Source organism: Apis cerana, linkage group LG1 (genome assembly GCF_029169275.1).
Source record: "Apis cerana isolate GH-2021 linkage group LG1, AcerK_1.0, whole genome shotgun sequence".
In the NCBI taxonomy this organism is placed as follows: Eukaryota; Metazoa; Arthropoda; class Insecta; order Hymenoptera; family Apidae; genus Apis; species Apis cerana.
In genome coordinates, this window is record NC_083852.1 from 8,347,571 (window position 1) to 8,366,105 (window position 18,535).

At 37.3% G+C, this 18,535-nt stretch overlaps 1 protein-coding gene and 1 long non-coding RNA gene across 3 annotated transcripts in view; one reads left to right on the forward strand and one right to left on the reverse strand.

Moving 5' to 3' along the window:
- Positions 1-18,535, reverse strand: part of LOC107994871 (3-phosphoinositide-dependent protein kinase 1) — a 491,030-nt gene that overhangs the window by 390,416 nt on the left and 82,079 nt on the right. The window lies entirely within an intron of this gene.
- Positions 10,578-16,714, forward strand: LOC107994791 (uncharacterized). The gene is made up of 2 exons (XR_009831931.1): positions 10,578-15,767; positions 16,375-16,714. It is a non-coding gene; the product is annotated as an uncharacterized LOC107994791 (long non-coding RNA).

Genomic DNA, 18,535 nt, shown 5'->3' on the forward strand with positions numbered 1-18,535 from the left:
TCACAGCGGCGTTAAATCGGCCGAGTCCGCGACAATTGGAGCACGCGACTCCTCAAGAACGAGAACAAACGGAAATAAGAATGAGAGAACGTTCCGTGGGAATCTGTATCGAGCTTTGTCCTACTCGGCAGAAGGGAAATTAGATTCGGCGAGCGAGGCCCATAATTAAAAGGCTCCAACCGTGTTAATTCGTCCGTTCTTATTCAGCCCTTTAAATCTCGCTTAAGGAACCCTTCTCCCTCCTCGTGTTACCCTGAATTAAAGGAGATCTTCGCCACCGAGGAGAGGGCCAAATCCATTATTTGGACTAAGTGAGTTATCACTGGCTGAATTTCACCAACCTCGTCTTGGAAAGTCACGACAGCGTGGGATTTCGTCATGTGACGTCGCGTCCCCCGAACATTTTCCCCAACATTTTATCCCCGTCGATTTCAATTATCACGAAATAACGAAACGATTCTCCGCTTCATTCTTTTTCTTACGATATTTGCGATTCGTTGTTTGATTAACAATCAATAATAGGATAACTCACAGATCTTTCGAAATCCAAAAACGAAGTCTCGTGTTGCGTCACAATCTTCGATTCACGACCTCTCACGCATCGAGCCACTAAATCTAACGTCTCCCCCCGAATCTTCTTATCTCCCGAATAATCCTGTATTTCCGACCAATCGAATCTGGAACATCCGTCGCGCGAACTATCGCCATTAATCGCGAACTGCGGGGGAGGGTTGAGAGGACAACGAGTCGTTCATGCATATTTTATAACGCGAGAAACGCGCGAGTGAATCGAGCTGGATCGAACGATTTTTCCATAAGTCTGCATCGCAAATGGACCAACGGCGGCGTATCCCGAAGATGCATGTCCGTGGCGAGGCGAGTGATTTACAGCCGGGTGTCAGTTTCGCTAGACGAAGCGGAACCCTTGGTAAAAATTGCGCCGCAACAGGTTACCCGTACGTATTATACCTGCGCTGGTATGAACAGGCGCGTACGTACACGGCCACCCACACGAGCGAGGGAAGAATCTAGAGCGTTTGCAACGCGATACGCGGCAACCGAGGCGTAATGTTCGCGTAACTGTTACGGATAAGCTTGGAAACGGTTATCGAAGCGAGTTAATTCCGTCGCGATTTTTTCCCGATAATCGTCCTATTGTTGCGCGCCCGCCTCTCTCTTTTAGCTGTGGTGAATGAGATACGGTGAAGAAGATAAGGGATTCGTGATATTGGAAATATAGTAGGTCTACGCAGATTAATCTTTTCGAGATAATCGATTGTTATCCGATATAAGGAAAAACTCTTGTATCTCGGATTGAGGATATTTTATACGCAGCCTATGAAACAGTCGTGAACATATGTTCGTTCAAACACAGAAAATTACATGTGTTATAAATAATTTGCCGTACTTTATATTGTCAAAATTCGTGAAAAGTTACTTAAAGAACGACACTTCAACTTTTTATATAAGAATCTCGGGGAATAGAGAAAATCACGAAAATCATCATCATATTTTTCATTCATCCCGATATCTCAATTACGAGATATACGGATTCAAAGTTTTCCTAATTTTGATAGAAAACAAGGAGGATTTAAAATGAATTTTAACGATGATATAATTAGAATTAAATTGTACAGATGTTGTGTAATATTCACGAGAATTCGAAGAATCATACTTGAGAAAAATTTAGAAACAAACGTCTAGATTAACATAAATTATTATAGATAAGATTTATTCTTTTTCTAAGATACGTTCGATAACATTCGATGAATCGATTGCAAAAGAATCTTAAAAACAAAATGCAATTACGTTGAATCATTATACCTTATAGCTAATACCAGCTTACGCAAACTTTATGAATCAATGATTGTTCCCGTGAAATTGTAAAAAAGTCCAACGAGTTATTATTTGTGCAAAAAGAGTAACGTTGCGCAATCTTTATTAAAATTCTTATACACAATAAGAATATTATTCCCAGAAACAAGGCGCTGGTATTTATCGTCGATGTTATGCTCTTACGAATACAGCACTCAGAAATTATGAATAACAATTATTCCATCCATATAAAATGAAAAAGGCACGAAATTTTTTTTAATTAACGTGTAATAAGTAAAAAAAAAAAAAGAAATCAACAATGAATTATGCTTTTTAATTTTTTTCACCAATTTGCCTATTTTTGATAATTGTAAAAACTATCTTTTACACTCCTCGTATTTTCCTGCGTATTATTAAGTCTTCGTACTTATTCTCATACTACTTTATTACTTTAGAAAAGCATCTAAACACTTGGTAATGTAAGTATACTTACTTTCCTCGTGACTGTTACTTATTACCATAATCATGAAACACTACTCCGTACAACTACTCCAAATTTACCCATTTCGTATTTCTAATTCTATCCAAAACATAAAACTCTTGAAATATTTCGTAAGAACAAGTTCGAAGAATTACGCTCAAGTGAAATTGTTTTAATAATCATTTTGTATTGAGCATTTTAATAAATTTATCATTTTATATTTCTATTTTTTTCTATTTCTAATTTCGTGTAATAAATTATAATTCAATTACAAGAAAAAATTCTTTTATATATATTTCTATTATGACCATATGTATATATACATACTTGCAATATTCATATTTCAATTTACACGAAACTTTATAACATAATTTAATAAATAACAATTAAAATTAATACACTATAAACTGGAAGAGCAGGTGGCCGGTTAAATGAATTTTAAACCGGCTAGTAGATTTTAAATTACTTGCAAATAATTAAAATATTATTCTCAATATATAATATACAACCAAATAAAAGCTAAAAAAGAACGTAATAATTAATCATTTCGTGTTTTTTAACACATAGATGAAATAATTAATTACAAACTAAACTAATCATAAATTTATATCAAAATACGTAAACATTTTCATTTATATAGTAAAAAACTTGCCGATAAGTTCACAATGAATATTTGATTTTATCGTATTTCCCATACCGTGTTATATTTCCTCCGAATCGGTTAAAAACATCCAACACTCGTCTATTTTCGAAACGGTATGGATACGTAATCCAACAAACGAGGAACTGCGTATATGCTTTGCTTGTTCTTCGATGGTCGGTGATATCACGGCGCAAACGTGTCACGTGCCGGGGGACGTTCGCCGTGTCGAACGGAAGCTCGAGGAACGGCTATTCACGTGCAGCGTAATAACGCTCGGTGCCGTTCATTCACGGCGAACGTGCATTCATTCAGAAACGAGTGACACACATAGCATCGGCCACGGCCGGATATCAACTTCCTCGTAAAATCATCATCGGGACCGAGATAAAATTAATCGTGAATCGTGAGCGTGTTGCACGTATACAGTTGAATCCTCGTAACTCGATGGTAGAATTGAAATCTTCTTTATGAAGATTTATAGTTATCCAAGTTGAAAGAAGATTTAACGAAAGAGAATTTGTCGATCGTATCCGATATTTTTTTCCTTGATTTGTTAATATATTAAGAGAAAGCGAAAAATTGGCATTAATGAATGATGAAAATTTAGATAAATTTCTCAGCATTGAACAACGTATTTGAAGTTCTCGCATTCTTCGAACTTGAATTATTACACGAAGTCAAAAATAACAAATCTTTATAATTCGTATTTCGATTTACGGAATATCGAGTAGCGAATTAAAGTAGAAGGAATACAATTATAATCTTATCGAAGTTTTCATATTATAAAGTTTCGAATTATCAAGATTCTACGTATCTAAAGAGAGAGATAAAGAGTGAGAGAGGAATCTTTGTTCGGCGCCACGTGATATCGCGACCACACTCAGAAGTCGCGCGATTACGTGTCTTCCGGTTCATCCATTGCGCGTTATGATAAAATTGGTATATAGAGAACTCGCGTTTTACAAATTAACCGTGATTTAAAGTTTCTTGGGAAACGATTTAGGATCGTTTCCTGTTAACTGACAAGTCAATTCTCTTAAATCATTTTTCCTAATTTAATTTACCGTTTTTTTTTTCGAAATAATAAAAACGTTTTCCCTGGAAAACGTGTTATTCTGAAAATGATTTCTATTACTCGTCGGAACTATTCAATTTTCTTGGAAAAATTTTAACATAATGCATAACTCGCGTTTAATTTTTCAGGGACCAAATGATTAACTCAATAGTGTCGAGTTAGTTTAACTTTTATACACGTACGTAATTTGTTGTTGGCTTGATGATTCGTTTCTTTCGAACTTATCTTTATTACCGAACGCAATTTACTTTGTTGTTCGGAGAAAAGATGACTTTCTAAAATTTTATTTGCCATCTTTATTCGAATAATATTTAATAACGAGATTTAATCATTTATAAACAAGAAATAGACTTAACGAATGATTCATTCATTCAACAAAGAAGATTGCGTTTAATTGAGCAGGAAAGAATAGAATTTGCAGGAAAAAAAGAAGAAAAAAGGAAGAAATTAGAAAAATTGTTATTCATCGTTGCACCAAACCAGCTTTCGGAATAATCAAAACGTTAAATCGATCTTCACTATCGGGCAGATTTCGAGCCAATTAATTCTGTAACGGTTCAACCACCAAATCCAATCGCATTTCCTCGATGTCTTTAAGCTAGATACCGACCCATTCCACGATATTAGCCCATTGTTTACCAACTGCATGGAAACTCGTGGATTAAATTGTTGCATTTGCAGGAAACGGCCGTTTATCGAGATAAATCCGATCGGATATCGCGCTAGGAGGATGTGTTATGAGATCAGAGGACCGAAATAAAACTCGTGATACGCGGAAAACTAGCTCGTTTCTAATGTTACATTTCTCGGCCGTGATTGCGCTCGTAAAGGATTCATTGTCGCTCGACGAAGAAAAACTTTAAAGAGACGAGTGAAAAAACTTGATATCTCGATAACGAGCCTTTTGAACCGATGCATTCAGCATACATGTGCGATGACCACAATACGTTGACTCATCGAAATCGCGTGTAATTTAGCGTTGATGCGATTCACCAAGAATTCAGCGAGGATCCTCTTACGCGATCCGAGAATAATCGGTTCTTTGAGCATTCCGCCAATGTTTTGATCGTTGATTGCCGCGATACGGATTACAGAATCGCTCCATGTGTATTTTTTCTTCTTTTTTTTCAACTCGAGATGATCGAATAATGAAAATGAAATCGAACGGATATCAAAGATGTAGGATTATCAAGTATTCACTATCGTTCAAAACTTGGAAATAATCATATTTTTGCACGAAATAAAGAACCTTTTGTAAATAATAATATAAACGCTTGTTAATATTTAATTGTTTTGAGCAAAGAAAAATTAACAGATAGAATATTTGAAATTTCTTTGGAAACAATAATCCATTTAATTTTATTACTCACCATTTTATTACTCGGCGACAAATAAAATTGACCGTAAAATTTCTTCTTATTGTTCCCAAACTTTTGAACACGGCTGTATGCAAATTCTCAAACAGATCTTATCGAAGCTTATCCTTAAGAAAGAAGGGACCAAGAGACGAAAAAGAAAGGTAACGATTCTCGAAAACGTGGCGCGCAAAAGTGCGTGAAAAGTTCACGGGAAGAAGGAAGAAGCCAGGGGGACGCGAAGAAAGGAACGAGACGAAACGAAAGGGAGTGTACACGCTTTTCCTCGTTGCTTTCCTTCTTTTTTCCCTTTCTTTCTTTCTTTTATCAGACATGCGATTCACGTTTCTAGCCTCCGGCACCCCCGATTCAATCTAGACGAGGTCGAAGGGTGGATTCTGGAAGGACCCGGGTTGCTTTGTGTTCGTGCGTCGAACGGTAAGAACGTGTCCAGAGTCGTGGAGGAGACAAGCTGTGGGGGAGGATTGAACGAAAATTGAAGAGAAGGGAGGGTGGCGTGGTGGAGGGAAGAGAAAGTGCGAAGAACAAAAAATAAATGAGAGGGAAGGACGAGGCTGAAAGTTGTCGAGCAAAGAACGCTTTATGAGCGAAATTGATGGCGAGATGCACGGGTGAACGAGCAAAATGTTTCACCACATGACATTACCGGCCTCCCCCCTCCCGAAACGCTCGTATCCGGTCGTGGTTCCTCTCGAGGCGTCAGCTGCGGTCCAGAAATCTCGCTCTCGTAATCTCATTCACGGCCACCCTTGCCGTGATCGAGTCGTAACCTCCGATCTAAATTCGAGTCGACCGATCGACTTGATCGAGAGGAACGAGGAAACGATTCACCAGCCAACCGTGCGTTCCTCCTCTATCAAGATCGCTGCCGACACGTGCGCCAGAGTCATCTTCCATCCCTTTATGGACCATCTCTTAGCGGAAGTATCGCGGTGATCCAGAAAAAAAAAAAAGATTTGTTGAACTGTCGCATAATCGGTGTATGCTTGTTTTATGGAAAGTCATTTTTAAAATAGATATTTAATTCTCTTGAATCTACCTACATCTATGTCAGAGTATTCTCTATTTCTTGGAATAATTTTAATAGTTATTAGCCTTTAGAATTATCGTTGTGTCTTCTTTTCGATATTCTCTTACTTAATCCTCGAAAATAAAAAAGAAAAGACCATCGAAGACTGGATCCAGTCAATAAGGAAATGTTCCAAACGTTGTGCACGATCGTTCCGAAGTAACATTTCGAAATGGCGGAAAATGAATTACACGGCAATTTTATTATTATCACGACGACTTCTCGAATTTTATCGCGATCGTTACCATAATTTATAGAATCTTTTCAAGCAACTTTCGATCTATTTTTCTCACATATACTTCTTTTCCTATCCGTATACCATTCCTTAGCATTATTTCCGCCATGTATAAGTACCAATCTATTCTACTTTAAGAAATTGTAGAATACCTCGTGCCATCAATAAGTATACACTATTTCGTTCTACCGAAAGCAGCAGAAGAAAGTTTCGTACTCGATCGCAACTGACCGAGTTTAACGGAAGCCACGATCTTCTACTTATCAGTTTACTTTTCCATTTCCTTTATTCGACGTCGCAGTTAGACGGAAAAGGGGAAGAGTTTACGTTATTATATGGAGCGCGGTACGCTCTCTGGCCATGCGACGGTACCGCATTACCATTCTGGAAGACTCGATTCGGGATGGAAATTAGAATCGATCCTTTGGTTCTTCATCGCGTTCGTTCGAAACTGGCACGAGTTTCCGCGTTTTTCTTTTTTCCACCGCGCGTATACAGCCGATCAAATCGTTCCACTTAAGATAATTAACGTACACGAGGAACGCGAACTTGGTTTCTCGTTCAACCAACGATCTCCAACGATCGGACAAAGTGGCTATTTGCACGCTCGTGATCGACCGTTTGCAATGCAAATCCGTTTACCGTGTGTCTCTTAATTATTTTTCTATAATCTCATCGGTGAATTGGTCTCAAAATTGACCTCTCTTTAATTTCGATTTGCAAATGAAGATGCATTAAAATTCTTTCTTTAATTTATTTCTTGCCAACAATGGCAACAAAAAAGGGAACAATGTTTCCAATTTTTATGAATATCGAATTCAATATCAGACAATTCATTTGTACTTTCAAAAGAAAAAAGATTTTTACAAAGATTATCGAAAAGGTATATCAGACACAATTGACGCATTCAAGAATTGGAGGATAGTCGACGAATGGTGTTAATATTTATCGGAGAAACTTCGACAGCGAAGACTTCGAGATAAACGTGATCCAGAAAAAAGTGGCAAGCATCCGGTCGCGAATTCTTTTTCATTAAGAACAGATGCAGGCCAGTCGCGAGTTCATTCACAAGTAGGCGTTTTACTTTTCCCCTCTGGACCTTGCTGAAACTTCGACAAAGTCAAGTTCACGCTTCAGCAGCGGTAAAAACCGTGTCTGTCCGCCCTGGTAGACCGCCGGATGTCCTTGTGCAATAAATTCCGTGGCAGGGCGGCGAGGAAAAGAAAATTGGAATCAACGAGGTTGAACTTTTTAATTCGCGTTACGCGATTAAAGAACGAGCGTTTCGGTGTGTCATTTCTTCGAATCTTCGCACCGAGAATCTAATTAAAGGAACAATAACTTCATTTCGTCGAAATGGATGAAAGTGGAAACAACCGACGTTATAAGATACGCGAAGTTTACTCGAACCAATAACTCCCCGTCCCCAAACTTCGCCTAGTCTTGTTTTCCCGCTTTGCGAAATGGCGCCAATTTTTTAACGAGTTGGCCACGATTTTTAAAAAAAAATCGGGATTCTTTTAACAAGAAAAGAAACTTGGTGGATATCGAGCTTTAGAAATACTGACGAAATTGAATCTCATTTAAAAAGTTATTTAAACGTCGACGCGTTGATGTTAGAATACGATAGAAAATTACTATTAAATATTTAACAAGAAAATATAGGATAAATAACATTGGAAGAATCTTCAAACGATCCATCTATATCAACGAAAAGAAAATATGTTGCTATTCTAATAGGAATGTGCACTTCTACCTTCCTTTCGATCGTGAAAAATGAAGAAACAATACGAAGAGAAATATTTTTTCTTTCAATTGTTCTCAATTTCCTTCTATCGATAAATATACAAAGCTTTTAAAAAGAAAGAACTGGAACGATAGAGTTAAAATTGACAGAGATTGGCAAACTTATTACGACTTATTACGATCGAGGCGAGTAGATGGCAGCACCTCACCGACGCATCCCATGCAAACAACAACAGAACGCAACACGTGTGCATCGGCACATTTCCAACGATTCTAAAGGAGAACAGTTTCGTACACGATTTCATAAATTAGGATCGAAAGGATTTACCGGATGAATTACAGTCGGCTCACGACAGACGACTATTCCCTTTTTCCTCAGCTGGAAAGCTCGTGCCGTTGCTTCATAAATTCCTTCGCGTGTTTTTATTCGTTCGAACGCCTAAACAGAAAACGCTGTTTGCATGATAAAGCCGGCGATGTTGAGCCTCGAATACAATCTGAAATTCATGTTCGCTTCGATCGATGCGGATAACATCGCAAAATTGAAAATTATACTTCGCTGCCTGCTGTCTATCTATACTATCCCATCCAGTTTTTCTGTTTATCGCGTCTCAATAAGGGTCGTAGAAGAATGGAAGGGAAGAGTCAATTATAAATGAGAATTACATTTATTCATTTGACGAAACATGTAGTGGAGAATACTTCTATTGAAATATTAGCTCATCCTACGTAATTAATTTTATTTTGAAAGAATAATTTCGATAGAAAAATAACAATACTTGTCTTTTCGATTCTCTTGTTTGATATTAATTATATGGTTTACGAAAAATTCAAACCGTTTAAAATTCATCGACTATCTTAAACGAAAATTTTTATTTCTCCTTATATTAGAAATATTGTATCGGCTGTTACTAATCATATCTAATGAAATCTAATAAGAAGAATTCCAAGACCACCAATCTTCGTGACAGAAAACGCATGGTATATAATGGAATTTGATAGAACGCCATGGAAAATTGCAAGTGTAAAAACGATATGACGACCGCGATAAACGCGCATTGTTTGTGCTTTTACCCAAATAATAGCGGATGACGAAGAGAACACCCTTTGACAATCGCAGCGGAATCAATCGCAAATTGTTTTCTCCCGGCTGTCCGCTCGCGGAGGAAATATGTAGTTGACGCGACAGAAATTAATTTTGCAAAAACCCTGGCGCCCCTACGACTATCTCATAAATAAGCCTCTGTATCTCTCATTTCTTTTTTGTTTTAATAGTCAAAGATAATCTTTCCAAACGTATCTGTGAATAAAATTATATTTTTGAATAAAAATAGAATTTCATTTTATGAAGTAGAAAAGACACGTGTGTTAAAAGTATGTGAAAAATAATCCCGATATTTCTAGCCATTTTATTCCTAAATCGACGACTATTTTGCAGCAAATGCCGATCCCTGTTAACTTTTATTTCAAGGAAATTCTATTTCTTGAAAAAATATACTAGATCTAAATTTGGAGAATTTAGTGAAGTCCCTCTTATAAGATACCAAATTTAATTAAGCAAATTTAAAAAACAGGTTCCGATCAATGTTTACAAAAAAAATTTCCTTCCTTCCCAAACTTTTCACCAACTAATATCATAAATAATAAAAAAAAAAACCCAAAAAGTTCAGTCATCGAGTTGAATTCCATTCCACAAAATATCATGTTATCAAAAAGAAAAGTTATGGAAATACACTTACGACTTTAAGGATTACAAACCTCTTCCTTCCCAAGGATTTCACCGTTTATGAAAAGGAAAAACGTTGTATACTTGTAGCTAAAAGCCTCATTGAAATAAACGCGCGACAGCCAGTTTCAAAGAACTCCCGCTCAAAGTGATTCTCCTTCTTCGCCCTCACCCCTGTCGCTTATGCATATATGTATATATATACACACATCACACACACTTATATATATATACATGTATGTATATATATATATTATGTGCCATGCATATATGCATGATTCGCATACATACACGGAAGCGTGCACGACATAGCACGTGCGTTTATATCCCCGTGGACGATGGTGGCTTACAAATTGCCAAACTTCTTAGGAAAGAGAAAAAAAAAATAATGAAAAAGGGAAGAAGAAGGAGGGAGAGAGATGGATAGATTGAAAGGAATCGAAAAAAAGGAAAACAGGAAAAAGGAAGAGGCACTTGTTGTGTCGATCGAACATCCTGCGAATATGTTCGGAACACGTTCGAAGAATTTATACGGAATGAAATACAGGATGTGTCGCGACATGTTATTTGACGGTTGATGAACTCGAGACTTTTTTTTAGATAGGGAAAATATATACTTATTTCTCGAAAAAGATCCTTGGTTAAATTAATTCATCCTATAATTTCAATTCTTCCAATTAATACAAATATGTACAAAAAAGAAAACAAAATTTCAATGATCTTTTTTTTTAATACATTGTCAAGATCATCGCCCTTTTTTCATAATCATCAAAAAAAAATCCAGGAAAATCGTTCGAATCGAAAGCTCCCTTGTTCCGAAAGAAATACCACAAAAATCAAAATTTCTTTCCTGCTACACAATTCGGGATTATAAAAGAGGCAAATGGGAAACACGTTTACGTACCGGTCGAAGAACAGTTACAATAGGCCCGCGATTAATTTCGTCGATCATTGTTGGACGACCGTATCGAGGTTATTTTATTAATATCCAATCGTATTTCGAAAACGGGAGGTCGAAACCCGAGGGCAGCAATAACCATCCATCCAATTTGCGCGTGATCGCAGAAATGGACGCAAGGTGACTCTTTATTAAATCAATTGCAACGGTGGCGGGATGCGAGAGGGGAGAGGGGAGGGGTTGATGCGCGGCCTGGTAGATGGCTAATTACGAAAATATTTGATCTCTGTGAAAGATCCGTGTTCCGATGCGTGCGTTATGTCCGCGTATTACATTTCGCGTACCACGATAAATCATCGTTCCGTTTCTGACCGCTTGAAATTTCTTGTCCCTCCGTGCGCGCCATTGTTTCGAAGGAACGTTTGAAACGAGCTCGTCAACGCTTTTCGGGATGACTAGGATAAATGGCTTATATACAGGGACGATTTGTTACTGAATAATTTAAGTGTAATTTTTTTTCCTGCTTGTTTACATTGAGAATCATTTAATGTTTTTCTAGATTCGTGATTTTTTTCTTTGGATAAGTCGTTAACAGATACGAGCAAACTGAGATTGCTTTGTGATATTTTTAGAATTCCTCTAGAAATTTTCATAAGAATATTTTTATATAGAAGAATTTTACTTATTTAAAGAGGTATTTATGTTATGTTTGAATTGGACTTGATACAAATTAAAAGATATAAAAAGGTATTGTATATGGATAAACATTTTTGGATGAATAATATCAATAGTCGATAAATCTTTATCACGACACAGAGAGAAGTAATTTGGATGTAATCGAGAGAAATACACGGGAGAGAAGAAAAAAAAAAGAAGAGAAAAATTTATCGAACCACTGAAAAGGCACCACCATTGGTACCCCGCCATTTGTAACCAGGCGATCTCGTTATTGTTTTCAACGCGAGCCTGCATAATCGTGTCGCGAGGAAAAGGATAAATCGTCCTCTCCTATTGCACCACTTTTACTTTAACTATGATTAATGATCGTGAAATTATTAAAGATAAACTTTTGTAAGTCTTAAACGATTGAATATATGGAATATTCAATAGCAGGAAGAATTTTTATCAATAATCTTAAATCTATTCTTCAATAATTCATTTACAAGTTTACAAACACTTTTTTTGGTATGAAAAAATATCTAATTCTTTTAATTATATCATTTTTGATATATATAGATACACGTATAATATCGATATCAGCTATATCCATTCTCCCCATTTAACATATTCACCCTAAATACCGAGTTTCAATACATTTTTTTTTTTTAGTTCGGTATATCAGATACATCCCTATCTCCCCGCTCAAAGGGTTAACATATTCACCCTAAATACCGTGATTTTCGGTTTCTACGTGCGATTTACATTAAGACAACGCTCGACCGTCCCCAAAACGTAATCCACGTGGGTTAAAAAGCAAAAAGCACAAAAAGCAAGGAGGCATCGTATAATTAGATTCTGCGAATCCGTGGGGGAGCATGATCTAAAACGAGGTTGGTCCCAGTTACGGAAGTAAAAATTCCCTGTCGAAGGACTCCTATAGGGAGAGCGCACCCGCACAAACAGAAATATAATTAAAAAGTGGTAGTTCGATATCGTGACGCGGGCTGAATAAAACCGCGTAATGGATTTTTTCCATTTATTTGGTCCCCCCTCGAACTTCCTCCGCCTATCATGAATTTTCACACGCACGCCAACTACCCTAACTTACGCGTATACATGAAATTCCGTTCATCTATGTGTATACATATACGGGGTGGGACATTTAAAACAAATCACCCGAATATCTTGGCTTATTGATGATGAAAAAAAAAATATATATATCACTTGCACGGTATTGAGTGGCGTATAATTTGACGTAAATCGTATTTCGTATAAAGTTCAGCTTCTTTTATCCTCAAGCCATGTTTTTGACGTAAATAAAATTTAATTGATCTACACTCTGACATGGGCCAAAAGTAATTCGAATCAGACACAGTCGTTTCATTTATGTTAAGGATATCATAGTATCATCTAAAACGCGAAAAAAAGGTAGAGATTCAACGTGAACTGTAAGAGAAAATAATTTATTTTTACGTATGAACATTGATCGTCACATTTGACGGGTTCAGCTATCGAAAATCTATTTGCATCAAATTATGCGCCATATTGGATACCGTATAAGTTTGGTGCGACACATTTTTTTTTTCTCTCGCCAATAACAACCGAGATATTCAAGTGGCCTGTTTTTGATGTCTCACCCTGTATATACATGGTACAACGCGTACGTGCACGTCACCAACGACACGGAGACCCAACCGAGTAAACGACTTCGGGTCGTTTTCCGCACCTCGGGAAAGAAGGGTAGGCGTGAGACGATCCTACGTTATAGACTATACTCTGTCTCTTGGTTTCAAGACTTTTATCCTCGTTTCTGCTTTACGATTTCATCCGATACCCGTGCATTCCTCCTTTATGTATTGTTCACCGCACACGTTTACCGATTTTATGTCTCCCTCCCCCCCGAAATCTCTATACAGGATAGTTTACGAGGAGGGGGATGGATAATTAGCCGGATGAATGGGGAAGTAATCGTGAGATCTTGTTCTCTTTTTTTTTCTAAAATAAAACTATTTTCTAACTTTTGGAAAGAATTAATTATTTCTATATACGGTTTTAACCGTAAGATTGGAGATCAGTTGAATTATGCAAAAGTGTAATTATTAGATGTTTAAAATTGAGATTGGAAACTTTTCTTTGAAATATATGCAAATAACTTTTGTTCGTCTCAAAATTTTCTATAATAATGTGTTATATAATCATATGAAGAGATTTGTATTATATTATTTACACATCATATAAGAAGAAAATAAAGTTATACGATAATTTTATCTACGTTAAATTTATATAATGAAACGAATAATGCCACATATTTTTCATATATTAATCTATAATAATCTTGTTTTATAAAAATCCACGATTTAATTACTAAAACATATTATATAAAAATTCCATTTTTATATTATCCTATACCAAGATATGTTCGATTTCAAAATATTGGTAAATTAAATTAGTAATTACGGGATGTTGTGATACCAATTTAAAAATTTCGAGCAACGCGCGTTCATGAGAAGAATTACGAGAGCGGTGTCAAGTTTGTCCATCTCGTTACCTCGTATGTCCATTGCAACGCGATAATGCGGCCACCAACGCAAGGAAAGAACGCATCTTTCGCAAACATGCTTTACACGCGTCCAACGATACATCCAGCTCGGCTCAGCCCAGTCAGCCGTGGAGTTAATGGAAACGCCGGGGGCATGGGAACGCATACTAAGCATCCTGACCTCTTCCTCCCTCCTAGGGTCTCACCTGATGACTTTTCGACTTTTCCTCGCTTCCCTGGGAGACGGAGGTCACGATGCTCCTTCTCATAACTCCACCACGGCCGCGAACCTATAAATTTGCCGCGACAACGCATAAATCAGACGTGCGTGCCCGAACGTACACACGCGGCCAGACGACGACGACGACGACGACGACGACGAACTCCTCGAGGAGGAACGATCAGCATTCCGACCGCGGAGAGACCTTCGATATGCACACCGGCGGAGCAGAGTAAACACGATCACCACCATCATGCTCTCTCTTTCTCGTCTCAAAGGGCTCGAACGAGATATAGCGATGTTCGACACGGGTCCACCATCTATAAGGTCTATTTATCACGGGTCGAGGCGAAATTACGGGCGCGTTTTCCTTACGTCGAAGACACGGGGGAAGGATGACGTAAGGATATGATTTCACACGGGAGAATAGTTATGACCGTTTTCGAAACGCGAAACTCGAGATATAAAAAAGAGTTACGATTTTAGGAAGCGAAGAAGAAGTGTTTAGTTTTAGTTTCGATAATGACGATATTATTTATATTATAAATATATATTCTAGAGGCCGAATCAAACATAGAAATTGGTATGTAAGAGGTCGATTCAAGATTATATTTACTAGGATATAACAAGTAATTTAAATTCGCCGTGCTCGCATCATCCATTCAAGGACAGCAATCCTGTTTTCCCTTTCAATTTTTTCCTTCCATCTATATGTTTTATACGACGCGAAAGGTACGAGAAGAGGGAAAACGTTAGCGGTGGAATTTGCATTACTCTTCAAATTTCGCAACGTTTCGATTAATTTACGTGAAAGCATCCTTTTTCATTGGCAAAAAGAGCAACCGAATTCGAAATACCACAGCACGATCGAACGATCCATTTGGAGAGAGCGTGTCGCCCGCGGAGAAACTTATCAAATTTTCCTTCGCTTCCCCCTCCTTTTTCTCGTCGAAACTTTTGTCGATGAGAAGGAGACAAAAACCGGAAGAAAAAGATGGAGGGGAAAAAAAGGGAGGGAGGAGAGGAGGGCTGGACATGCATCGTTGCGTCTACAGACCGTTCCAAATCGGCCGACTCGGATATGGAGGTGGTACTTGGAGAAGAAGCACGAAATGATCGATGACCGGCCGATATTGGTAGCGACATATGGAGTACCGTATCCGCCAGGTTGCTCTTATAATGGGCATTGCCGCAACCTTTTTCCACAAGCTGGAGATGTCACGTCTCCGATGTCATTTGAGAGCAAATTTCTACTTAACGACTCACAGGTGTAGATATGTGCAGGTAAGATAACTGTGTTTCTCAAGTTGAAATTAAGGACAGTCGATTAGGGTTAACCCCATTAATGTTCAACTTCGTTGAAAGAAGTACGATGGTATTTCGACTCGGTGCTACCATCTGGCGATGAAATTTTCAGACGCGTAATCTTCCAAATGTTTCCCTATATTCCCTTCTAGTTGATTTTGATATAATATTCGAAAGATAATCTTTAATGCGTATATATCATCTTCAACGTAATATTTAAGCTTTTTACTGTTCGAAATATTTTCGATGAAATTTTGAGAAACACGCATCACGATAATTGTAAATTTTAAATCTACATTTCTTCCTTAAACGACTCGTTCACTTCGAATAATGAATTTGATTTCTCGCAATTTAATTTCGATGTATACAATGTGAGAAATTGCATTCAAAGACAACGGAAATATGACATAATATTTTGTATAATTTGTGATGAATTTATGAAATCTAGAAATATTTGTCAAAAAATTAATGAATAATGAACGAAAATACAATGTCTCAAAAAAAAAAAAATGATTTCAGATGTATGGTCACTCTAATACGCGAGTGCACAAGATTGTTCGAGACTTCACAGAGGTGTTTTTTACAGGAATTTTCGACGCATCATGAGAGACCGCCAAAAAAGAAAACAAAAAAGGATATACACTGTATATGCAACAGCGAAATAAATGAGCGAAAGGTGCCTCGATTGGATTTCACCGTTTCTACTTTGTTTTTCGAACTTGGTGAAATTGTGCTACTTTTCAATTGTGAACTTGTGAAAGAAATAAAATTAATACTTTAATCTTTTTATAAAAAATAATAGCAGGAACTGAAAGGAAGCGGTAATATTCGAAAAAGCTTCTGGAAAATATCTAATTTGAAAACTTATCATGTATAAAATAAAAAATAAATTTCTTGACTGAATAAAAGAAATTTCATTTCAGTCAGAAAAATCATTTATCTTCCAATATTATATATATATATATCGTCTCCTCATGCCCAAAACTTATATAAATCCTTTTTTCGATTAAACGTAACGTTATTTCATATCAATAATTATTAATTTTGCACATTTAAAGTATGAAATTCTACAAGTTATCGAATTTCACACATTTATTTCGGGTATAAAAAAGACGGTATTATCAATGTAAAATAAAAAAAAAACTTGGAAATTAATAATAATCTATCTATCTATCTCTACGTGTTAAAGCAATGATTCTTGGGCTTCAAAAATTTCCAAGAATCTCAAAATAACATCTATGAAAAAAATTTAACTTTAAAATTTCACGCTCGACACGATCCTTCCAATATTAACTCATCGTAGGATCAACGAGCATTAGATTTTCTAGTTTATTTTATCTATCCAAGCTCACGTATAATGAAAATTTCGCGACTGTTAAGCGAGTCCATGTGCAATGAGGACACGAGGAAAAGAAGCAAGAAGGGAAAAGAGGGATATCGGTATCGAGCGAGAAAAAATAATGAAGGCAGCCTCCTCGTTCCCTATCCGCACCCTCGCAGTTCTTAATCAATTATTGTTAGAATCGTCCACGCTTTTTCCGCCAGGACCAGGCGATCTCTCTTGAAAAATTGATCGGGATCTTCCTGACCCTTCCTTTTATTCCTCGGTGAATTCTCGCCAAGAAAAGAAAAATATAGGTCGAACGAAAAAGAATCGAAATATATGTAAGAGTTAATCTTAAGATTAAGAAGGCTTATTTTAAAAAAAGAAAAAAATCAGGAAGCATGATCAGATAAAGGATCCACACGTCGATAGGAATCTCCTTTCGCCTATTCCTCTTTCTTTCGTTTGCTGGAGCAATCAGCTTTAATTAGATTTGAGAAAAGAGCATCAAAATAACTGGTAACTTCTTTTTATCGCAAATCTTCTTCTTGTGTCGTTGTTTCCAGAATGTCCGATCGATACTCCGAACTTTGAACGATTCTTTGCGAAAACTCATTACTCAAAATATCCATCGAGCTTTGATTATTTGCACTTGGAACGAATTCTCGTCTGGTTCTTAAAAGTTCTCCATTGTTATATAAACGTTTCACGTTTTTCTGCGATTTCGATTTCTCATTGTGCGTTGAAGATAAGATTAGCAATCAAATGGAAGATTCTTAGGGTAGATTGGCTCCGTGACGAACGGCACGAATATTGCGTTATCGCGACGATGTTTAACTTGAGCCTCGACGAGAAGTTTGATATAACGTTTCCAAAACACCCTTTTTTTTCATCTCAGGGTTTACCCCATACAAATATATATATATATATATATATATATTTGGTAGCTCTCGTGACCTCGTGTAAACCAATAACCCGATCCTTGACACAGTTTCCGTGTCGAAACTAATTCGTCCATTCCGCAATTTCATACGTACACACGAATCTTCCTTATCCCATCTAATCCGTTTGTTCCCCGTTTGGACGCGGCAAATTCAAATATTTATTAACAACTCCAATCGAATCGGGGTAAATATTTACCAGAGAAAATGAAAAGAACGAGGAGAAAAAGTGGATGAAAATGAGCGGTCCACGGAGAAATATATCCGAATCGTCGAGCTTGCCTCGATTCGAAACTCGCCCTTCCGCCTATCAATTCCCAATAGCCCTGGCGTTCCTGGGCTCGAGAGCGTGCTCGACTGTCCGCCACGGGGAGAGACAGAGGAACAGGGAGGAGTGGAACGTAAGGGCGGCCGTGTCTCGCGGTCGCGGGCACGTCGAATTCTTCAGTCGTTAGGCGTGCTGGGCTGTAATTGACGTGGTC